Source organism: Hemicordylus capensis, chromosome 6 (genome assembly GCF_027244095.1).
Source record: "Hemicordylus capensis ecotype Gifberg chromosome 6, rHemCap1.1.pri, whole genome shotgun sequence".
In the NCBI taxonomy this organism is placed as follows: domain Eukaryota; kingdom Metazoa; phylum Chordata; class Lepidosauria; order Squamata; family Cordylidae; genus Hemicordylus; species Hemicordylus capensis.
This window is the reverse complement of record NC_069662.1, coordinates 146,963,154-146,988,487: the sequence shown is the minus strand read 5'-3', so window position 1 is coordinate 146,988,487 and position 25,334 is coordinate 146,963,154. Positions and strand designations below refer to the sequence as shown.

Here is a 25,334-nt window from a genome sequence, read left to right as displayed (position 1 = left end):
ACTATCTGCCTTTCCAGTTTGGGCATAGCAAAATAAGATAGCTGATTTTCAAAAAGACTCATTTCTTAAGACCTAGCTATACATTATCTCATTCTCGGTACAGAAGGAGTAAGGCAATAACCAGGGGCGTAGCAAGGTTGGAGTGGGCCCAGAGACAAGATTTTAAAATGGGCCCCCCTTCACTGAAGCTCAACTCATGAAGTAAAGAAATCTTAAATGAGGCTGAATAGTGGTAACAAAAAGCATAGTAAAATGTATATATAACCTATGTGCCACAATAGAACATCAACCTAAATTATTTTTAAAAATGTGGATGATGCAAGTCATTTAATGGTACGAGAAAGACATTCTGTTCTGGTAGCTCCAGGTCTGAACACTCACATCAGTTTCGGAGGATGAATACAACAGAAGGAAGCCCGGGCGGGTGCGCAGCTGGGGGAGTCAGTCATGTGACTTGCTTCTGGGGGGGCCCCCAAGGCAGTGGGGACACAGCCAACTGTCTCCCCTTGCCCTATTATAGTTACGCCCCTGGCAATAACAGTGTACACTTGTGCTACTCTCCTTGCAACATATCAGGACCTTGAATCTGGAACACAATCTGCTTCTCACAAGTGTTGCAAAATCCTGTTGTGATCTTGGGCTTATTATTATTATTATTATTATTATTATTATTATTATTATATACCCCTTGCAACAAAAAAGTTCTCAAAATGGTTTAAACAGAAAAAGAATAATAAGATGGTTCCCTGATCCTGAAGGGCTCACAATCTAAACACACACACAGAGAGTCAGGGTCTTCCTATCTGTCCCTACTCTATGACCCCTGATCTGACTCTTCAGCACTTCCTGTGTTGAGTCACAATCCTTCCATTCCTCCTAAAGAGCAGATGGAAACATCTCTCTCTCTCCTTTCCTGTTCATTATGTAGTCCTTTAGATTAGGATTAGGACTTCCCTATCCAAGTGGACTTAACCAATAAATACTCAGTATTTCGTTCTACAAGGATCTCCATGTGTTTTCTCAAACTAGCTGCAAACAAGCAACCATCCTCTGCTGCCTACTCTGTAACTGGAGTGTGCGCTCTCTTCCTTTGTGCTCTGTCTTCCCTGCCTCCCGCTCTGTAGTAAACAGCAGAGCACAAAGGAAGAGGGTGCACACTCCAGTTACAGAGCAGGCAGCAGAGGATGGTCGCTGGGATATTTCCCAGACTATGGGAAACGCCATTACTGGCCAGCAGCAATATAAGAAGGTGCTGAAAGAAATCATCTCATACTATGCAGGAGATGGCAATGGTAAACCCCTCCTGTATTCTACCAAAAAGAACCACAGGGCCCTGTGGACTCCATGAGTCTACACCGACTCGATGGCACAACAGCAACAAGGTTGGGAAAGACTCTTGCCTGAAACCTTGGAGAACCACTGTCTGTCAGTGTAGTAGACAATCCTGAGCTAGGTGGACCATGGTCTGACTTTGTACAAGTCAGCTTCCTAAGTCATTATTATTAATAATAATTTAATTCTTAATGAGTTTCTTAATGAGTTAATGAGTTGCTATCATACACGAAATTCTTGCATTATTATTTTGTATTTCTCACATCTGAGCAACAGAATCATGCTAGCTCACATCTGTGTTCAAATATTAATGGTGTGTGGGTGTGTGTGTGTGTGTGTGTGTGTGTGTGTGGGTGTGGGTGTGGGTGTGTGTGAGAGAGAGAGAGAGAGAGAGAGAGAGAGAGAGAGAGAGAGAAGTTGTGTGAAACTTCTCTGAGAAACTTTTGCTATATGTTTTCCTCATCTATTAACAAGCCTTGATTTCCCTAGACAAATGAGGTGACTGACAAATTTCAGCAAATTGTGCCCAGTTCCTTTAGGTATTATTAAATTGCCCTTACTTGACTCCCTCTTTAAAAAGCATATGGAAAATTCAAATTCCTCCCAAATGGAAATGAATTTCAGCTCTTCTTCTATGGCTGCATACAGATAGTTCTTTGGCGGGCACCCTGGTAACTCATTTGTTTAGCTGTATGCAGATGTCTTCCTTTCAGTTCTTGCCTGAAACACAAGAAAATGTTCCAAATAAGAGGCCTTAACATGTTCCAAAGTCTCACAATATTTGAGAAGGGCACAAGTGCTCTATGTATCCAGTTTGGTGAGCCTTGCAGTGCAGCTTGCTGGTCCTGAGAAGTAAGGCTTTTATATATTAAGGCATATATATATATATAGAGAGAGAGAGAGAGAGAGAGAGAGGCTTTATATACAGGCTGTAAGTAAGGCTTAGTAAGGCTTTATGTAGTAAAGTAGTTATAGTAGTTATAGTAACTACTATACTAACTATACTATATTACAGTATAGTATACAATACTATAATTACTATACTATAGTAGTTATAGTAAGGCTTTATATAGGCTGCTGATATATATATATATATATATAGAGAGAGAGAGAGAGAGAGAGAGAGAGAGAGGAAAACCAGGTATCTTATTTTGCTTACTATGCCTGCCCTGGAATGGCGGCTGTTCTAGGCACAAGGGCCTGGCACAGGGGTGGCCAAAAGTGTTACCTGTAAAAAGGATTCTCCGATGTGTTTGACTACAACTCACAGCATCCCCCAGCTTCAGTGGCCTTTGGCTGGGGATTATGGGAGTTGTAGTAGTCAACAACAACATCTGGGAATCCTTGTTACAGGGAACACAGGAGGTAAACCTGAGCCTCTCCAGCTGTTGGTGGACTATAACTCCCAACATCTTTGGCCACAATCTAGGATGGGAGTTGTCATCCAAGAACAGCAGGAGTGCCTTGAGTTGGCTACCCCCGGGCTAGACTGATGCTGCTATGCTGCTGGAACCTGGCAAATGGAGTTTGCAGTGCTGTTTCAAAGGTCCCAGGCTCAATCTCTGGCAGCATCTCCAGGTAGGGTTGGGAAAGACTCCTGCCTGAAACCTTGGAGAGCTGCTGCCAGTCAGTGCAGACAATACTAAGCAAGATGGACCAAGAGTCGGACTCAGTATAAGACAGCTACCTGTGTTCCTATGTGCTCATTTTCTGATACTGGCTCACATCCAGACTTTTACTCAGTATTACTACTCAGGAGTTACTCTAAAGGACTACTGCATTTCAACAGACTTCCTCTGGTAAATTTAGTCAGCATGTCAGCCACGGTTTCTTTCTACTGAAGTTCTTTATTCTTGTTTTTATGTTTCTTAATAATTGTTTTAATTATTGCTAGCTGCTTTGAGTTTGTTTTCTGAAGACAAAGCAAGGTACACTACTGTATATATTTTTCTTCTTCATCCTCCCAGAATAATAGGATTCTAGGACACTCTCTAAGGCACCTAATGGTGCAGCGGGGAAATGCTTGGCTAACAAGCAGAAGGTTGCCAGTTCGAATCCCCGCTGGTACTATATCGGGCAGCAGCGATATAGGAAGATGCTGAAAGGCATCATCTTCTACTGCACTGGAGGAAGCAATGGCAAACCCCTCCTGTATTCTACCAAAAGAAAACCACAGGGCTCTGTGGGCACCAGGAGACGAAACCAACTTGACAGCACACTTTACTTTAGGACACTCTCTGGACTGCACAGGAATGCAAGGCACTGTCCAGCACCATTCAGTCTCATGGGTGCCTTGCATAAATTCACCCAAGAACATACCCAATGCTTACCTGTGGCTGCCCACTGCAAGGGAATATCAAGAGTGGGTGAGCAAGTTGTATTTTGGGGCATGTTTGTCCTTCGTTACTGTCCTCCTACTGAGGAATCCTTGACACTCTGCCAAAGAACCTCCGGGTTCTCAGCACAGAACTGGAAAAGAATTGTCCTAGGGCACTCTGGATCTCTGTCTTACATTAGCTCCGTGCTAGCAGGCTGCCTTTGATGTTAATAAGAGAAACACACACACACACACGCTAGATGGAAGAACAGACCCTTTACAAAGAACATGTGACAGCTAAAGTGCCTCAGTCAGCAGGGAAACAAAAAAGGTCATAATTTATGTGAAAGGTTGATTAGGCAATGCCCCCCAAATGCTGCACTAACAGGTCTGACCCCCCATGACATTTGGCAGTTTGAAATAAAAGGGGTGAACCATTCCCTGCTGGCAGGTGAATGCATAATGGGAGAGATTGATTTAAAATCCTTGTCATTGTCATTTTGCACCTGCATACATAATGATCTGCAGTTCCTTATTAAGCGCTCCTTGTACTTACAGGGCTATGGGGAAGGGGGGGGGACCCCACGGCTTTGAAATGATATTTCATTGTGATGGGAATTTTGGCAGCTCACTCCGCTTATAAGGTATCAAAGCCATTTTACAATAGATAGTCTCCACTTTGGCACAGGCGGCGCATACATTACCACCCTGCTTTGTGAGGGCTCAAATCTCATTCCGCTACCAAGCCAAAGTGCCAGCTGTCAATGCATTACATAATGAAACATGTCACCAGACATTAGAAGGAACAGCGAGATGCTAAATGGGTCCAAACTAAGCCAATGTACAAGGGAGGGAAGAAACTGGCAACACAAACTTTTACTAATAAGGTTTGCACCTTTGTTCTGGCCAAGCTCCTGTGGTTTTTAACAGCTACGGGAGACACAGAAAATTGAACAAGTGATGGAAATGTAAGTTGCACCTGTTGAAGATCTGTCCAACATGCAGTTGCTCAAAGGCAAACAGCCCTGACCTCCCCAAAATGGTAGTAATGTTATCTAGCAGGAGTTCTAAAACTTAGACTACAACTTCCATCATTTCATCAGCCTCTGGCCACTGTGGCTGGGGATGACAGGAGCGGTAGTTGAACAACATCAAGTCTGAAAGCCCCTGCTGTTGTGGCTCGAGATGATGGGAGCCTATGATTGAGGCATGGGGCCATAGCTCAGTAGTAGAGCATCTGCTTTGCATGCAGAAAGCCCCAGGTTCAATTCTTGGCATCTTCAGGCAGGGCTGGGAAAGACTCCTGTCAGAAACCACAGTGAATTGCTGCCAGGCAGTGTGGACAATACTGAGCTAGATGGACCGATGGTCAGACTTGGTATAAGGCAGCTTCCTATGTTCCTATGAGCTGTAGTCCAACAACATCTGGGAACCCAAGCTTGAGGACTCCTGCTATCTAGTAAGCATGCCCATGTGAGATTTTGAGTGCGCAGAGTTTCTGTGTGATCAATACTGTGGTGTTATCTTCTTTGAATGATAGAATTGTATTTGACTTTGTAACCTCCAGTGTGTTAGAACAGGGCAAAGTGTTCTGCATGGACCTACAACTAAACAATTTGGAAACTTAGCTTACAAAGTATGTGATTGCTTAGTTATTGGGGGGGTGGGCACTGGCCAGTGGGACTTACAGATCACTTTCTGGTGTGATTTACAGTGTTGAGATTAATCTATAGAGCACTCTAGTTCGGCAGTCGGATAATGTAGATGTTCACAAATTTTGCTAAGAAAGTTAACTGATGCTCCAGGGATGCGAATAATATTAATGAGGGATAGAAAGTAGGAAAGGGCCATTTTCAGACTGAATGTATACTTAGCCAATGTAGGTTTGCGTGCAAATTACAAACATGGGAAATGCTAGAGCTGATATAAGCCGTGTTTGTGAAAATAGCTTCAGAGATGGCCTTTTGCCTCTATATCATTGCAGAAATGAAAGATCAACTGCAGCACTCCTGATAGAGGTCCTCAAATGTCCTCTGCGGTGAATGGCTGTCTCTAGAACTTCTTGCTTGCTTTTATGCATGAGAATTAGCAATCTCATCTAAGCATTCATTCTGAATTAGTGCTGACACATATCAAGGAAGGCAGTGCACAGTAATGATTGCATCGCTGTGGCCTTGATATGCATCAGCTGCAGGTCAAAACTGCTGAATGATTTACACTGAGAAGGTCATCAGGAAACTCCTGTAGGAACAGTTTATTGTCATTTATCATGTTAAGAGTCAGTCTGCATAACATGATCGTAGGTTGCACATGAAGGATGACTGTAACCAGGGGCTCCAGACATCAGCTCTGAGCCTCTGCCCATAGTTTTGAAAGTACAGTGCAATGGAGGCTTCTGAACTGTGCCTAAATGTTCCTTTCACCCTTTTCCTTTCTCCCACTGGCTGTAGCAAGCAGGCAGAGCTGGCTTCAGGGGGCCCTCAACAAACCACCATCTCTGGGGCCCCACCTCAGGTTTGTGGTTGGTTTATGAGCAGGGCTCCATAACTCCGGGCGTCCTGCAGATGTTTGCCTGCAATTCTCATAGTCCCCTACTATTGGCCACTGTGACCAAGGACTGTGTGAGATGTAGTCCAAAACCAGCTGGAGGGCCAAAGTTGTGAAGCCCTGCCTTGAAGGATGAGACAGGAAAGAAGAGGTGATATCCAAAAAATTCTCCTGGCTGAGAAAGTCACTCCATCACAAACAAATAAAGGTTACGGGCATGCAGGCACAGAGTGGTCTTGGGGACCAGCAGTGGGCCTTGGATGCATCTAAATACCTGTTGCAGGGCAGAAACAACAAGAGAGGGCATGCCATCACCAGGGGCATCTGGTGGGCCACTGTGTGAAACAGGATGCTAGACTGGATGGGCCTTGGGCCTGATCCAGTAGGGCTGTTCTTGTGTTATGTGACCTATCTGATGGCCCTGGGTAGGGCTGGCCTTTTGGTTAGGTGAGCCAGGCAGTTGCCCAGGGCACCTATCTGAAGAGGGCGCCGAGCTGAGCTTGGTGGTTTGCTGTTTGTTGAGAGCTCAGCTGGATCCTAGAACTGGGGAGAGCACTGGCAGCATGGCAGTGAACGACTGACAGGTAGGTCTGAACCCTTTTCATAGAGATTGCTGGCAGAGTCTGAGATCAGTAGTAGAGCCCAATAAATCCTACACAAACCATACAACTTGGCTACACTGTTAAACTAATCATGGGGTGTACACAGAAGGCATTCCTGATCCGGGGTGCTATTCATCCAAGGGCAGCCCTAGGCCTTTGGAGCTGCCCAAGAATGCCAGCTGTGCCAACAGGGCTCTAAAGTCACCCAACAGGAGCAAGAGAGAAAGATGATTGAGCACTGAGGCAGGAAATGATGTTGGCACATATATTCACATTGCCCTGGAACTCATAAAACTACAGAAGGCAGTCATGAGCCAACATAGTGCTAGGCTTGCTAAAAGTTAGGGCTGGCATCAGGGTCAGCAGAATCACTGGATAGCTGCCAAGGGCCTAAAGCCCTCAGAAGGCCCCACTGGCAATCCCCAAGACTGGCAATCCCCATAGCCTGTATGTGGTAGTGGCAGAGTGACTCTCTTAGCCAGGAGAGTCACTCCATTGCCACCTCCTCGGTCCTATCCCATCCACGGTAAGCCACATCACAAACTTCAGCAAGGTCCAGGCTGGAGGGAGGCCTTGAATCCTGGAGCTGCTTAGAGCACATTTATTTATGTGTGTTTAAGCACACCTAACTCTGTGTTGGACTATGCCCAGAGTCTCCAGACTTGGAGCATCCTGAAATTCACAGTTCAAATCTCACCTGAGCTCTGCAATGTCATACCTTGATTCGGGTCAAGACCAGTTTGAATGGGGAGGTCCAGTTCAGTCATGGGTGGGTGAGAAATGGAGGGCCAAAAGCAGGAGGAGGAGGCAAGGATGGGCCAGGCTCAGGTCCTGGGTTACAGCCAAGCAGATGGCTAGAGGCAAACATTGTGGGTCACACAATGATGTGTTGCTCAGACTGCCAGGTTAGCCTAGAGCAGGGCTGCACAATTTCAACCCACCGGCTGTTTTTATACTACAACTCCCATCATTCCCAGCCACAGTGGCCAATAGAGATGGTGGGAGTTGCAGGACAACATCTGCTGGAGACCCATGAAGCCCTGGCCTAGAGTTTTATAGCACAAAGGGGTCAGGTGACCACAGTCAGCCTGGGGTCAGCTGCTCAGCCCAGCATTGCACCCCAAATGGCACTCTTGATCCATAAGGCTTAACTCCTCCAACTTGCTGATGAGCCAGGACATGGGTAGCACAGGAGATAAAGTGCTGGAGCGACCCATTTCAAAACTTTCCCCCGCCAGCACTTAGGTGACCACCATACCTCAGCCCTACATCTGCAATATTAGGATAATATTTTTATTTATTTCTCAGACTCAGCCCCTCGACAAAGGATCCCAATGAACTAACAATAGGAAATCATACAAGATACAATATTATAATTTTTAAAACTTCATAAAATGACAATCCATTAAGCCAGCAAAAACTCTGCAGCAAATCAGATGAGAGGGAGAGATTAATAGTATAAGGCAGCTACCTATGTTTCTAAGTCAGACCATTGGTCGATCTAGCTCAGTATTGTCTATACAGACCGGCAGCAGCATCTCCAGGGTTACAGGCAGCAGTCTCTTTCAGCCCTATCTGAAGATGCCAGGGAGGGAACTTTGAAACTTCTGCATGCACACATGCAGGTGCTCTTTACAGAGCGACCCTGTCCCCTAAGAAGAATATCTTACAGGGCTCGCATGTAATTTCCCATTCAAATGTAAGCCAGGGTGGACCGTGCTGAGCAAAGGGGACAATTCATCCTTGCTACCACCAGACTAGCTCATCTCCCCATAATGGCTCAATAAACAGCATTTACATTTAGCTCAAATATAGTTCCAACTGCTGAACACAGGCCACCCCACATTACAAGGTTGTTGTAAGGATTACTAAAATAATGAACTGCCACCGCCCCGCACCTGCCCCGCCCCGCCCATCTTGCTAGACACAGAGTCTCGCAAGAATCCCTACCCCAGACCTCGAGGAAGTTAGAGAGTATGCGGCTCCTCTCGTGTCCTTGCCCCTCCCTTTCCTCACACCACAGCAGAGCATGAGGCTCGCAGCTAGGGGGGAGGGGCCATGCGACTAGAGCGTGAGGCGGTTTGAGGCAGCAGTTGCTGAGATGGTGGCAGTAGCGTGTTGCTGCGCAGAGCTTCGCTGGCGGCAAGAGTTGCAAACCAAGAAGCAAGTTGCAGGAGCCACACTGGGAGGGACTCAGAAGAGTCTGGGTTCCATGAGGAAGCAAGAGGAGCACCTGAGGCAGCATGGTGGTGGTGGTGGAGGAGGAGGAAGGCACGCTGAAGATGAAGACAGTAGGACAGTAGACAGGAAGACAGTAGTTCAGATGGGAGGACAGTAGCAGCTGCAGATGGATAGTGAGCGACCAACAGACCCTTTTTTTTGTATTTCTTGTCATGGCAGGAGAGGAGGTAGCTTCCTTCCGCCATTGCTTCACGGGAGTCAGTGGCCGTGGCTTTGGCAATGGGGCTGAAGAATAAAGTAGGTCACCCCCTTTTTTGCCTTCTTTCTCCCTCCCCGTGACTTCTGCCCGCATGCAGCAGCCCTTCAGAGGCATTAGGGCTCCCACAAGTCCCTCAGACCTAGTCATGGTGGGGTCTCACGGTGGGGGGAGGGGGGCTCCGAAGCCCTTCAGGTCTGGGCACCAAAATCACCTACGTGCACCACTGTATATAAATATTATCATCGACTTCAGAATGTGGCAACACTACTGACAAGCAAATAAATAAATAAATAAATAAATCCCAGCCTACGCCTTAGTAACATGTCATCCTCAAACAGCTACTCAAAATGAATAGCCTAGATTTTCAGTCTATTAACAGAAAAAAAGACAGAAATGCAGTTCAACACTGACATCACCTGATGCAGTTACTGACTAAACCAACATGTGCCAGTGACAAAAATTCAAGCAAAGACACCTGTAAATGACAGCCTAATTCTTTCACATCTCATAAAGCAGATGGGGTTATGTTTAAGCTCTGAGGAGAAAACAAACTGTTGTGCATATGTTCTTTTGTTATTAAGTCTTGTGATTTTCACACGTATCCTACTCCTACATGCCAAGATGTATTCACGCTTGACAAGTCTTCAAAGAGTCAGTCAACCTTTGTCATAAAGTTTCTGTTTCTTAAAAAGTGCAATCCTAGTAACAGTGTACTATACCTTGTCTTGTTTGCATTGTGCACAATACTCACAACATTACTCACACAATACTTGCAACAGCATCATAGGCCTGGTTCACACAATTGTTCAAATCTAGGTTTAATGTGAGTTAACTAACTTTAGCATGATTGTGTGAACCCATGCCAAAGTGGTTTATGGCCTGGAAAGAAGCAGACTTTTGCCTTGGTGAGGGTTCGTACAGTCACACTAATGTAAGCAACATTAAACCTAGATTTGAAAAACTGTGTAAATCAGTCCATTATCATTCAACAGCATTCAAAGCACTTTCAGTAGTTCACTGCAAGGCAGAAGAATTCAAGAAACAAGCATAAGCAAGCAAGCAGTCAATCAGTCAGCAAGCAACACTGAGCAGGGCACATATCTACTATCGCCTATCCTGGGATTGCAATTCCTGGACTTATTCCAGCTTCTGATTCGCAGTCAAGGGGTGAATCAGAAATTGAAAGAAGTTCAAAGAATCTCAGTAGGCCATGGCAAGACCAAAGGCTTTTTGTTTGCATCTCTTTCATCCAAGGATAAGCGATTATGTAAACAATATCATGATTCTTCTTCCTCATGAGTGGATTTTACAGTTTCATAAACAAACAAAAGGCATAAGCAGATGACCATGTACAAAACGGTAACTTGCCGTGATGTGCTCATTATGTCAGGTGGCAAGGAGCAGCACAGAAGTGTGGTAAAAAGTGCTAAATGTTCATACTTGTGGGTTCAGAGACAACTGGTTTACCAAATGGATACTCTGGGATTAGAAAACCACCTCCAGTTAGTTTAAGCATCCTTAGGAGTTCTCTGTATCATCCTGCCAGGTAAGAAAAATTTAACCATACGTCTTGGGATTGGTTATAAACCAGTTTAAATTATAATCCTATTCAGACATTATGCTGAACGCTTGTACAAAGAGTATAGAGTGTACACAGGTACAGATCTGTACACAGATACACATATTCACATGTTATGTTGAACACAGGTACAGCACTACATCCTATCTGTATCCTGCATTTGAAAGAGCCTGTACCCAGGTTCTCTTTTTAAATACATTCATGTACAGTCATCCACACAGAAACATGCACCTGTGCACTCATACAGCCTCAACACATGATCATTTGGGGCTTGTGAGAAGCCTAACCCAGGTTAGGGCAATAGTGGGACAGACAACCAGAGCTGCTGCTAGACTCCACAAACCCTGCTTGCACATAATCATTGCAGTGGTGAGTGCAGAGCATGGAGGTCCACGCAAGGATCAGGAAAACCATCCTACAATGTAATGGCATCCCACTGCCAGGAGAAGGGGGAAACCTCATCATGTCACAGTTGTGCTCTGACTGGTCATGAAGGGAAGTGGGTGGGGCAAGCCCCATTCAAGCCATTTCCCACACGGGATCACAGAGAGGGCTGTGCAGAGTGGCACATTCCCTGCTCGCAGCCCTGACAGCCAAAGCCCTCTCTGGAAAACATGGCAGTCACCCACCAAAACTTTAAAACAGCATGGGAATTGGACACAGAACCACCAAATGCAGGTACCAGGGCCCCTGCTGTGCCCTAACTTGGGTCAAGACCCAGGTTTATTTTCAGGGTTTACCTGTTTTGGCAAGCCTGGGTTTGGCAGCTTGCCCACTGTCTAACCGCCACTGAGCTGGGTTAGCGTCATCATGTGTCAAGGCTCATTGTCTGAACAGGGCTTATGTGTGTTGGGAAAGAAGCACAGAATCAGAGTCTGAAGAGACGAGTCTGTTCCTTGTTCTACATGACAGCCCTTCATATATTTGAAGACAGCTACCTTATCCCCCCCAGTCTTTTCTTCTCCAGCTTAAACATTCCCAGCTCCTTTAGCTGACGCTCGCAAGGCTGGGTTTCCAGGCCCCTCACTAGCTTGGTTGCCCTGCTCTGGACTCATTAAAAGTCACTTAGACACCCTAGAAAGGGACAATAACATGCATGGTAAAAGAGTCCATCGGTGTCCACTCAGAGTCACCAGCAAATGACACAAGATAGCTGGCAAGGAAGTGTGGCAGAACATTCCTAGAATTCCCTGATGGTGTGCCCATAAGTGATAAGTACCCTGGGATTGCAACTCTGACATCTCAGTTGTATTCATGAGCCTATCGCCTACTGCCCTGTCAATTTCTTTTTATACAAGCCACCAGACGGCTGTTAGGAGTGACCGACCTTATGGCGTCTTTGGAGATAAAAGCGGCTGCTGCGCTGATTTCCCAAACCAAGACGCAGCCCCTGCCTTTCAACAGCTGATCAATAACAGTAATGCGTAATCATCGGGGTTTGCATTATCTGTTGTCAGTCTTGTTCTGTCATACTTGGCAGGCGCTCTTTACGCAGTACTTACAGTCGAGACCCAAGGAGTTGCTGGCAATTCCGGGAATGAGATACGGAGGCGCGTCTGGCCCTTACAAGGAACTGAGCAGCTCCTCTTCATTATGAGATACAGGTGTGGAGGGCGCTAAAGCCAAGTAGGAGCACTGAGGCCTAGCAGTTCTGAGGTAAAATGAAGCAAAATGTAGGCCACTGTCCAAGAGAAGCAGTCGCAGTTTCTGTAACCAGCTTCTGTTTGCCATCCTGCCTGCCCCCCCCCCCACTTCTCTGAAATGCTGCTCCTTTAAAAAAAAGCGGACGGAGGGGAGAGAAATCAAATAAAAATGTGCAAAAGAAATAACAATACTGGGGGATAATAAATGTTTCTCACAGTATCTACCTATGCTTTCCATCGCTTCTTTTCCATAGGGGCACACACACACGCACAAAGACACACACATTTTTCTGGTTGTGTTGTAACAGGAGCATCACGAGTGTATAGAATGCATGCAAGACAGTAATGCTATGTTGTTATCAGGTTAGGTCCTACCACATTAGTGTCTACTTTAAAGATTTTTCGCCTGACTAAAAGTCAGAAGCACCTGACTGTGTAAACAGGAGGAGTTTTTCGCCAACCAATCAGGAAAAAGGAGCTTTCCTCCCAGCTAGTTCAGATTCCCAGAGCAGCCACCATGAGATGCAAACTCTCTAAGGTGGCTCTTTGTAGTTAGATAAAAGCAACAGAAGCTTTTATAGTTTGAAGAAGCCCAAAGTCTTTCCACCTAGCAATCATCTTTTCCACATTCACATCCTTCAAGAATTCATCTCCTGCACTTTGATCTGTATTTGAACTGCCAAACTTGCAAGCTGAGCCTCTGAGAATGTGTTAACTTTGCATGCTTGGAAGTAAAATAAAGCCTTTATTTTACTTATTTTATCTTACAGTGGAAATTGTGGTGGTTGTTTGAGTGACACTTACTGGAGTCATCTGACATCCAGAACTCTAGTGTTTTTGTTTTTAATTGTGCTCTTGCATGATGGTACTATATACACCGCTTGTACTTTTAGGATTTTTCAAAATCACAGTTGTTTTGGGTCAGTTTATTACAGGGAACTTGACTTTCCATGCTCACTCAAAAAAAGATGGGCATTTGTGATGTCACAGCCCTGCCAGCATGGCTGCTGTATGTTGCGGGGTGGGGGCATGGCCAAATTGGAACTTGTCCTTGATTTCAGCTGTGTATAAGCAAATTTCTCTCTCTATCATAGGAACATAGGAAGCTGCCATATACTGAGCCAGACCATTGGTCTATCTAGCTCAGTATTGTCTTCGCAGACTGGCAGAGGCTTCTCCAAGGTTGCAGGCAGGAATATCCCTCTAAACACTATCTTGAGGAAGCCAGGGAGGGACCTTGAAACCTTCTGCTCTTCCCAGAGCAGTTCCATCCCCTGAGGAGAATATCGTACAGTGCTCACACTTCTAGTCTCTCATTCATATGCAACCAGGGCAGACCCTGCTTAGCTAAGGGGACAAGTCATGCTTGCTACCACAAGACTAGCATGCTCTCGCACTCTCTTACACACACATACACACAGTAACTTCTAATCATTTTCTGGTAAGAAATGAACAACATTTTTTTACGCAACATCCCTCTTAAGCATCTCCTCCATAACCACTTTTCTCTGCTCCCATGTCTGCTCCCAATGTGCTTCTGACAGTCCCAACCCATTTTGGATTGTCAGGGTTCTGGTAAAAGCACTTGTATACAATGAGGTCATTCACACGGCTGGGCAGGCAGGGCAGTGGGTGGGCAAGGCAGGGGAAGGCTTGTTATACTCACCTACTTTCCCCCAAGACAAGCACTTTCTTCTTTGGGGAGCGTAAACCATGCACTCAGACAGGAAGCATTGCGTGTCTGCAGCACACAGCTCCAGAGGCCAGGACAACGTGTCCCGGCTCCTGGAAATCCCACAATGCATTGCATACAGTGCATTGTGGGATCCTCCCAGTGATGAGTGGGTGCCCGTCAGTGTTTCAGTGCCAGCTGAAAGCAGCCAGCACAGATACACAGTCAATTAAATGGCATTGAGGGAGAGCTTGCTCCTTTAACCTTGCTTAAGAGCCTGGCTTTAAAGATGTGCCCGAAACATTCCGGAGGCCATTATAGAAGCCTCCAGAACGTTTTGGCCACTGGGGCCATTTCGGATTTCAGAGGCAGCGGGGGTGCTCCCTTAAGGGCGGGGGAGGGTGCACTTACCCCTCCCGCCGCATTTCCCCCGCCAGCACTCCGTTGTATCAAAGCCCCTCGGGGTGGCAAACCTCCCTGCCGCCCACCACCTCCGGAACGCAGAGGAGCGGTTTCGGGCACATCCCCACCTGGCTTCTTAGCCAAGTTTGCCATGGCCAACCAAGCCCAAGCTTAGCTGCCCTAGCCCGCTCTTGGCTGCTTGTGAGAACAGCCTCAATATTGATTTGTTAGTTTGTCAGTTTGTTTGTTTGTTTGATTGATTTCTATACCGCCCATTCAAAAATGGCTCATGGTGGTTTACACAGAGAAATAATAAATAAATAAGATGGATCCCTGTCCCCAAAGGGCTCACAGTCTAAAAAATAATAATAAGATAGACACCAGCAACAGTCACTGGAGGGGTACTGTGCTGGGGGAAGATAGGGCCACTTACTTTCCCCCTGCTAAATAAAGAGAATCACCATGTTAAAAGGTGCCTCTTTGCCAACTTAGCAGGGTCCTCAGACTCTCACATACCAACTTGTTTGTGTCTTCCAAGATCTGCAGGGTTTCTGTCATTTGAGCTGCTGCTAGACTGTGGCTTTTCCATGTTTCAGGCTCAGTGATTCAGCATCTCTGACACCTGCAAGCTTTTGGAGGATTCTTGTAAAGCCTGCGTGGATTCCTCTGAGGGCTGGTTCACACACATCCATGTGCATCGATTACACTTGATGACTGGCCGGTGACAGCCGTTCTACAGATTAAGCAGAACAATATGGAAAATTAAGGGGTAGTTATTGGGATGTACTGTGACAGGCTGCAGGCTTAGTGTCATATTTTTGTATGCTTTCCTTCTTTCTTTCTTTCTTTCTTTCTTTCTTTCTTTCTTTCTTTCTTTCTTTCTTTTTTTTTTGCATGTAGTAAACTAGCATACCATACAAAAAGCTCTGGTGCGCTTTCCTTCTCTATGGGCTAGTTTACTACATGCAGTGTGGCTGGTGTTATATACAGCGGGTGTTCAAAAATCTGACATTTCCATCCACCTGCAGCCCCAAATAGATCTGCTAAATTAAAGGGCATGCCTAACAGATGTTTACTGTTCATGTATTCTATTCAGATATAATGTTTTGCCTGATTAAATCCTTAAATTGCAGTTTCTTTGATGCAGAGATTGTGTTTATTCAGAGCGTTGGCAGCAGTTTGCTCCAACAGTTTGACTGCACAACCTGAATTTGAGCTCACATCCCAGTTCAGTCAAGGATTCACTGGTTGCCCTTGAGACAATTCAATCTTTCATTCTCAATTCTCCCTATGAAATGAGTGATTATGGTGGCCCAGCTCCATGGGTTTTTTGTCAGGGTGAACAAGCAATATAAATAAGCTAGTAATTAAAATCAGATATGAAACTTTTTAAATGCTATATTTTGGCATATTTATGCATACCAAGAATGTAGCTACAATTGAACAAGGGGTAACAAATGTCCCTGGACCTCTGAGGGAGGAGGGCCCACCAGCTGAGTGGCAGCTTGCTTTTAGTTCTCCCACAACCCTTGCCTCTATGAAGAAAATGGCAGGGAGGTGAGGGGCATCAGAGGCCCATCTTCCCTTTTTGTCCCAGGGCTCATTCCAACCTTGTTATGCCCCCAGTGCACACCCTGTTTTTCCCACCCATGGCAGTCCAAAGCATCATCAACTTTCATCTGCAATCTTGCCCGCCCATTCTATTGCAATTTTTTCATCTGTCCTCTTTGAACCAAGATTTGAAGTTGGGTAGAGAACGACGGTAGAATGTCGGGTAGATGACTTGGGCACTGGACTTGGGCAGGGTTAGCATGACATGCCCGCCAGGAGCGTGCAGTCACCAGGAACCAGAGATTCCCACCTTCCTTACTTTTGGCAGATCATGTGAAGTCACCCAAAGAAATAGCCACATTTTAACTAAACATACACAAACGATCGAGGAGTAAAGACCATGAGGTTCTGAGGGGTGGATGTTCCAGCATGTTGGCACCACCACTGAAAAGGCCCTGCTCCTTGTCAATGCTCACCACATTTCTGATGGCAAAAACACCCAGAGTAGGGTGTCAGATGATAATCAGAGTGTTTGGAAAGGAGCATGTGGAAGACGACCATCCTTACCGCCCAGGTTCTAAATCATTTAGGGCTTTACAGGTGATTATGTTGAGGGGTGTAAGGAGAAACATTAAAATCCTCACATAGTAGTGTGTGTTCTGGTGATAAAGAAGTTCAGCCCAAGAGATGATCTGGATACAGTATGTTGAGTTCAAAATAAATAAAGAACAAAAATTTATTAAGAAACTAAACACATACTGGGAGAGACATAGAACAACATACCCAAACAAGCACTAGCATTCAACACCAACTGAACAGTTTTAACTGACCAAGACAGACCTATTAGCATCTCATCATGCCTCTAGTGGCCAGAAGAGGTTACTGCGGTGCCAAGAGCAATGCTTTAGAATTCTCGCTTCTAACAGACAATCAGCACCCTTAATTGGGCACAGAAACAAACAGGTTTAATTGGGCCCAGAAACAAACAGATCACTTAGCACTCTAATAATATGTTCCCAATAGGCAGTTCTAGCCAACAGCCAAGCTGCAACATTTTGTACTAACTAAAGTTTATGGACATTCATCAAAGGCAGCCTCACATAGAACGCCTAGCAGTATTTATATAGTGCTGTACCATCTTCATTGTGCTCACCCTCACAACAAATCTGTGGGGTAGGTCACTATTATTTCCATTTCACAGGTGGGAAACGAGGCAAGAGAGGGTGACTTACCCAAGGACAGATAAGGAATACATGGCAGAGATTGGGCTTTAATACAAGTTTCTCAGATCCCAGTCCAACTTTCCAACCACCAGACCATACTGACTGTCATCTTCTGTAATGAGTAGGCAACCTTGGCCCTCCAGCTGTTGTTGAACAACTCTCATCATGGATGATGGGAGTTGTAGTCCAACAACAGCTGGAGGGCCAAGGTTGCTTATTCCTGTTCTATAACAATGCTCCACATATCAGCAAGCCTGTCTTGACATACTTTCCTTCTGAGCCATTTTACTAGTGTGTGTGGTATAGTTACCATATAGCAATCAAGAGGGAAGATAAGCTAATCGAGTATGTTTGGAGAACCTGCAGAACTTTCAGTTGGGAAATAAGTTCCCCAAATCATGTCCCTTCCTCTAAGATCTGCATTCTGGAATAACACGGCTTTCCCCTACTATAGAAAAGCATCAATGTTTTTGTGACATCACTAGTCATTGCTCCAAGTGAGGGCTGCACAACTCAAGCCCACCAGCTGCAGTTATATGACTCCCATCATCCCCAGCCACAGTGACCAATAGTTGGGGATGTGCGGACCAGTCCGGCAGCCCGGTCCAGGAGTTTGGGGTCGAACCGAACCACCACTACCCCGGTTCCGTCGGACCAGAACCAGACCGCTGGGTCCGGTCCGGTCAGTCTGCAAATTTTCTTTATTATTATTTAATTAAAGTATATTTAAAATACCTTTAGCCCCTTCAGGGGGCTTGCTGAGGCCACGAGGAGGTGTCCGCGCGAGTTCCCTCTCCCCCTGCTGGCCATCCTTATCACCGCCACGGCCTGCCATGGCCAGGTAATTGACCATTTTCGGCCCTTTCGGGCCTCCGTATGAGCTCATATGGAGACCCGAAAGGGCCAAAAATGGTTAATTACCCAGCCGCGGCGGTGATAAGGACAGCCAGCGGGGGGAGAAGGAACCCACATGGACACACACACCCCCATGGCCTCAGCAAGCCCCCCGAAGGGGCTAAAGGTCCGGGACCGGACTGGGGGGGATCGATGTAGGGCTGGACTGAACGGGCCCGAACCAAACCGGGCCAGCCGGTTCCATGCACACCCCTACCAATAGTCAGGGATGATGGGAACTGTAGTCCAACATCTTCAGAAGGAAAGACTGCCATACTTTACAGGTGAGAAGTAAACAGTCCAAGAATAAATGTGGGCATACACTGGCAAGCAGCACAGTTATTCCAGACACATTCCTGCCATTTGGTGGGCATTTTGTTAGCAATAAATACATTTTGCTTTTTTTACACTTCTTTTGAAAATGTAATATAAACCAGTCACTTGAGACACAGCTGATGAAGCTCAGTCTAAAGGAAACCCAGAGAATTTTGCGTCTGTGTGTAATTTCCTCTTCTGTACAAGAGTCAAGCCTTTATTTCTTTTTTAAAAACTGGTTAAACATTTGCAATAACCAATCATGTAAAAATATCTAATGCAGTGACATTTTACCTTGTGCTGCTGAAGACCAAAGATCACGTTTCTTTTGTATTTTATTTATGAGTTCAAACACTGCAGTGGTGTTCGGGGCTTCTTTATGAGGGCAAAGGAAAAGATCAGACTTTCAGCTCTTTATCTTCATTCTCATTGTGTTCATCCAATAGCCCGTTCTGGCCATTATTTCTTAAGCTTCTTAAAAAGCAACCTCTCTCCTGGGCCAAGCAATGCATTATTTTTTTTCCCCCACAAGCAAGGTCAAATGAGAGAATCAGATATGAAAACTGAATTTCAGGAATAAAGATGAGTTTCTTGCACTCAGACAGGCTTCGCTACTTTCAGGTTAGCCTTTACATACAGAATTCAAAACATCTACTAGAGGAGAATAGATATGATCTTGAAAATGTGTGGGTCTCTTTCAAGAGAGGATCAGTGAAAGGAAAGAAGGGTGATCAATGTTCACATACATCACACCAGCTGATTCTCCCCTACAAATGCTCCCCACCCCCTAGATTAGCTTTCCCCAGCAGAAGTCACTTCTAGTTTCAGAGTGGGGGTCTCGAACTGTGACACTCCAGCTGTTGTTGGACTACAACTCCCATCATCCCCAGTTATAATGGCCAGTAGCCAAAGATGATGGGAGTTGTAAGCCAATTTCTGCAGGGGGGCTGCCATTTGAGACCCCTGTTCTAGGGGCTGGCCAGGGGAAAATTAGATAGCCCAGAGCAGGATTTGCAGCTGAATAGTTCAGCATTCTCTCCCCGCCCCCACCGGCCACTCCTGACCGCTGACTGTCCCTTCTCAGCTCCATCCCCTGCACTCACCCCCTGCCTAGGTCATTCTTCCCAAATGCCCCCAGCCCCTGCATTAATGCTGCAAGAAAAACACTGTTCTCAGCAACTTGTAATGTCTGGTTGACATCATCTGCAAACCAGCATTATCAAGAGAGGCAAGACTTCCCCACATTTTTGGCTGGGGTCGGGTGTAGTAAAAGGTCTGCCACAGGGGCAGACTTAACCCACTGAGCCTACGGCTGCCAGCCCCTATGCCCATGAACGGTCCCTATACCTTGAATTATTAAGATTTCAGAGGTGCATTTTGTCACCAGCTGTTTGTATAATATTTCTACACTTTCCTGAAGCTTACTTACCTACAGATCTTAATGCTAAGCTAGAGCCCGGGTGGACCATCTAGACCTGAGCTCCTTACTTGAATGTAAACATAGGAAGTCTCAGAAATACTTTTCTATCCTTGCTGCTAATTTTAGTTTTGTTTGATAGTTCGTTTTCCTTTCCAGCTCTTTTCCCTCCTCAGCCCCCAGGTCACCCTTGTCTATCATTGTATTTTGACTATTTCAAAATAGTCAGTATTTTGACTATTTCAAAATATCACTGTATTTTGACTATTTCTATGGCTATCACCTTTTTGTGTTTTGTCAGAAGCGAACAAACATTCGGCAAACCCATGTCAGGTAATCAAAGGCATTACTACAGGAAGACCTGCTCTTACAGGGACCTGCTTCCTGCTGCTGGCTACCAACGAAAGGATGTCCAGCAGATAACTTAGTGGGTCAGGCAAAAGTCACAGGAAGGGTAACATCTAAAATAGTGAGATAACCTTTGTAAGAGTTCTCCTACCCTATACATGCATCCTCTACCCCAGGCATTCTCAATGTTGGGTCCCCAGATGTTATTGGACTTCAACTCCCATAATCCTCAACCAAAGGCCACTGGGTCTGGGGATTATGGGAGTTGAAGTCCAATAACATCTGGGGACCCAACATTGAGAATCCCTGCTCTACCCTATAAGCCAAATAACGGCTGTGGTAGGGTTGCCAACCCTCCAGTATTGGAACAGAGGAGGGCTGCACACCTTTGGCCCTCCAGCTGGTTTTGGACTACAACTCCCATCATCCTCAACCACAGTGGCTGAAAACTGGAGATTACCATAGTCCAGATTACTGTAGTCCAACATCTACAGGAGGGCGGAAGATGTGCAGCCCTGTACTGGAGTCTTCAGGGATCAACAGCAATCCCCAGTGAGGTAACTATACAGTATAAACCAGAGGTTTTTTTAACCTTGGGCCCCCAGATGTTGTTGGACTACAACTCCCAGAATCCTCAGCCACAAAGGCCATGTCTGGGGATTCTGGGAGGTTAAGAAACCCTGGTATAAACCAATCCTGGAGATTTTAATGGCTTGTATTAGCAGGCAGAGCTGGCCAGGAGCGGCAAGGCACTTACTCGACTGACTGATGCAGCTCTGGAAGAGACTGCTGGTGCCAGAAGCAGCAGCCCAACAGCAGTGCAGGAGGAAGGGAACAGACAGCAAGGACTGACATCAGGGCAATGCCAACAGAGAGAGGCTGCACAACTCCACAAACTGTGCATGCATGGAAGGCTGGGTCGGCCAGAAAGGAGCTGGCTATTAGGCCAGTGAGGGGAGGAACAGGAGGAAAGGTCCAAAGGGGTATGGAGAATGTACAGAGCTATGTACTTCAGAGCAAGGTAGTGCCAATTGGGAGGGGACATACCCTAAGGTATAGCCTTACTTCCTGTGGGAGCAGAGCTAAGGGACCAAGGAGCTGGGTGGCTGAACCAAACCCCCTTCCCTGCACTTCTGGGGCACTATAAAGGCCATGAGCTCTAAGGAAGGGCTGACAATCATCCTTCTCATGTGGGGATATGCCAACCCCATGACTGCTTGATATTGTTAAAATATTGGGGGAGAAAAATATCCAGGAACAGTCTCGGTTGGCAATCCTAGCTTGGCACTGGAATGTGCCAGCTACACAAACTGACCCCAGATGTTGCACTGTACTGGGTGCAGCTGCAAAAACCACTGTGACCAAACATGCCATGTGCCCCCTTGAAGAATAGTATTGGGGAGGGAGGGTACTAGTGGGACTAGGGAGGGCTGAACCATCCAACACTTAACCATGCAACCCCACACATCTGGTATATTGCAGTAAAAACAACTATGGTCAAAATGACATTGGAAAGCAGCATAGCAGCATAGCCAGATGGATGTGCTGTAGTTGCCCGACATAGGATGCTGCTGAAACTGTTTCAGCCCAAAGCCCATGCTCTGCTCTACAGTCCTATCCACGGGACTACATTTCCATTCTAGGAGGCTGTTCTCACGAGCAGCCAAGCCCAAGAACCACCAGGATCACGCCCGATCCTGGGAGCACCTCAGTGGCAAACCCGCCTAGGCAGCCACCCGCTTAACGAGGTTAAGGGAGTGAGCACTCCCTTCACCCTGTTTTGTTAATCATGTGGCAGCATCAGCTGCTTCCAGGCGATGCTGCAACACTGACAGATGGCTGCTGGGGGAATCCCCATAATGCACCACACACTTGCACGGTCCAGAGACGTCAGTTTTGGGTGATATAAAAATATGTAAATAAATAAATAAATGAAAATAAAATTATGGGAGTTCCAGGAGCTGGGGCGACGCATCCTGGTCCCCAACCCTCCACACTGCCAGGGGCAGCCGGCAGCAAAGGCCAGGATATCGTCTGCAGGGGAGGGAAGCTTTTCAAGGCTTCTTCCCCTCACCCCTTCAAGCCCTTTCTCGCCAATCGTGAGAAAGGGCTCAACGAGTCGTTTTGGTAGTCCTATTAATAATAGTTATTTCTGTCAATTCTTATGTATGTGGTTTTCTAGTAAATCTATATCACATCTCTTACATAAAGTATTTTAGACTATTGATTGATTGATTGATTGATTGAATGAATGAATGAATGAATGAATTTATATACCCCCTAGTATAAAAATCTCTGGAGCATGTATCATTGAATGAGTACAGCCTCATAGTTTTGTTCCAATGTCTGATTATTTTGCTAGATTATTCTTTTATTTTTGTTTTGTTTTGTTTTGTTTGTTATATTTATATACCACCCCATCCACATGGCTCTGGCCACAGCAGCAAAAATAAAACCCGTAAATCAGTCCTTTAAAAACAAAACAATTTTAAAACAGTTTAAAACCATTAACAACTAAGACATTTAATACAGTTTTAAAACCCAGGAAGGCCAGGCCAAACAGATTGGTTTTAAGGGCTCTCCTGTCGGCCAGCAATGAACTCAAGCTACGTATTTCTGCCGAGAGTCATTCCACAGCCCAGAAGCAGCTGCAGAGAAGGCCCGCTTCTGAGTCGCCCCCAGATGTACCAGTGGTGGTAACTGGAGACAGATCACCTCAGATGACCTTAATGTGCAGTGGGGATCAAGCAGGAGAAGGCGCTCCACAAAGGCAGCCCCACGTAGAGTTACTAGGCCCACTGTCCTTTTATGCTATTGAATGGTCACAGTTAACTTCTCCATTTCACCTACTGACCATATCTGAGTCAACCATTTCTTCCTCATTGGCATGGTATATGATTTCCATTATTTCACCAATGTTATCTCTGCTACAGTTAACCAGTTTATGCTAAAGGATCTGTCTTCCTTTTGGATAACTACATACAGACAACATAAGAATATGACAGTTGGTTCACTCTGTTATCTGTACTCTGTCATATTTTGAATCACTCTTAACACAGCACTGCAAGTATCTTTTAAAATTCCATGTAACAATGGAAAGTGTCCCAACATTCCTCTTGGTTGAGCTTTTGGGAAAACATAAGGCCTGTTTATTTTTACTGGCTTTTGGTAACTGAACAGGGGAAGCTTAACTGCTGTTGATAGTGACTTGATTCGCAGGTTTGTCACGATGCTTCTTTTAATCAATCTTATCACCTTTAAACCCAGGTTAAAGCCTGGGGTAAATTCCCGGGCTTGGGGCTGAGGCAGTACTGGGATCGGGATTGATCCTGGCACTCAGGGTTGATCCCAGCACTTCACACAGGCAGCCTTTTGGCTGTTCATGTGAACAGACTCAAGTACTTAAGTTAGTGTAGACATTGAGGAGATTCTCACAATCAGCAAAAAGCAGGCTAAGGGATCCTAGCCCGCTTTTTGCTGATCGTCTACTGCCATGGGAGCCACACAGCTAGCGGCAGCAAACCCTCCTAATTTCCCCTCCCCTTAGCTGAGGTTAGCGGAGTGAGTGCTTCACTGACCCTGTCTTTTTGACCGTGTATTGCCGCAGTGCAGCTCTGCGTCGCAGCAACACACAAGGAGACCCCCGCCGGGAGGCTCAAACAAACCTCCTGACCCTGGGGGTATCTCCAGGATGCCCCATCCTGTAACTTTTGGGGGCCGCATGGCCACTGATCCCTGCGGTCCCCGCCGGCTCCGTGACAGAGCCAGCAGTCATTTGGGCGGCCGATCGTGAGACTTGCCTCATTATCTTATAAACTCTCCTCTTCTAGCAATGGAGCAGTAGAAAGAGAAATGGGTTGCCATGGGTTCTATTTACAGTGTGCCACTGACTTACAATGTATGCAGGTTAGGTGACTCTACCTCTACATTTCCAGCCCCCTGATCTCTGTCTAATTTAGGGTCTCTGGATGTTGTTTGACTACAACTCCCATCATCTCCAGCCACAATGGCCTTTGTTGTGGCCTAACAGCATCTGAGGACTGAAATATGCGAACCCCTGATCTAATTAGATGCCAGACAAGCAAAGTATAGTGTAGCCTCATCTTTAAATGTGCTTGCATGTAAATCTTGTTGTGATCAATTTCCACTGTCCAGTAAAATGCACGCATTTAATTGGGACAGACACAGTAGACAAACCTCAGGCAACAATGCAACATGATTTACCATACTATGCCACTCACACGCAGCAAAATTAGAGCCGGAGTATCTTGCTCCCCATATATCAGCCCCCAAACATTCCATGCCAAATACGTATTAGGAGAGTTTGATCCTTCACTGATCTTTCTTTCCCCCGTCAACTTCCTTCCCACATGTGGTGTGCATACATGACCTCACACAGGGAACAGAATAGACTGCGGTCTCCTAAGTCACTTCAACTGACAGGAGGGCTCACAAGTCTGGGATCGGCTTACAGCTGTCACGGAGGCATGACTTGAATGTGTCACAAGGCAAATTACACAAGGCAAATTCCATAGCAATGGGTGGGTTAAAACATACATTTACCATCCTCTCTACTACCACATGAAGAACTGGTCATGCAGTAGCAAGCATGAGTTGTCCTCTTAGTTGAACAGAGTTTGCCTTGGTTTGCATTTGGATGGGTGACTACATGTGAGCACTGTCTGCTGTAAGATATTCCCCTTAGGGGAATGAGGCTGCAGCTCAGTGGTGCAGCATCTACTTGCATGCAAAATGCTCCAGGTTCAATCCCTGGCATCTCCAGATAGCACTGCTTGAAACCCCAGAGAGCCACTGCCAGTCAATGTAAACAATACTGAACTGCATGGACCAATATTCTGACTCAGTGTAAGGCAGCTTTCTATGTTCCTATGCAGCATCTCTCCTGCTTTTCCCTACAAACATAGCAGTATCTGCTCAACAGGAGATCCAGCCTGAATTTCTCCTGCATATGCTCTGAGTTTCTAACCTTTGGTTCCCAGATGTTGTTGGACTATAACTAGAGATGGTGGGAGTTTTATTCCAACAACATCA

General features: G+C 45.9%; 1 long non-coding RNA gene across 1 annotated transcript in view; it reads right to left on the bottom strand.

The window, feature by feature from the left end:
• Positions 1-17,008, bottom strand: part of LOC128329649 (uncharacterized) — a 116,737-nt gene extending 99,729 nt beyond the window's left edge. The window contains exon 1 of the long non-coding RNA XR_008309741.1: positions 15,051-17,008. This is a non-coding gene — a long non-coding RNA (uncharacterized LOC128329649). The remainder of the gene's footprint in view (positions 1-15,050) is intronic.
• Between the last annotated feature and the right edge of the window lie 8,326 nt (positions 17,009-25,334).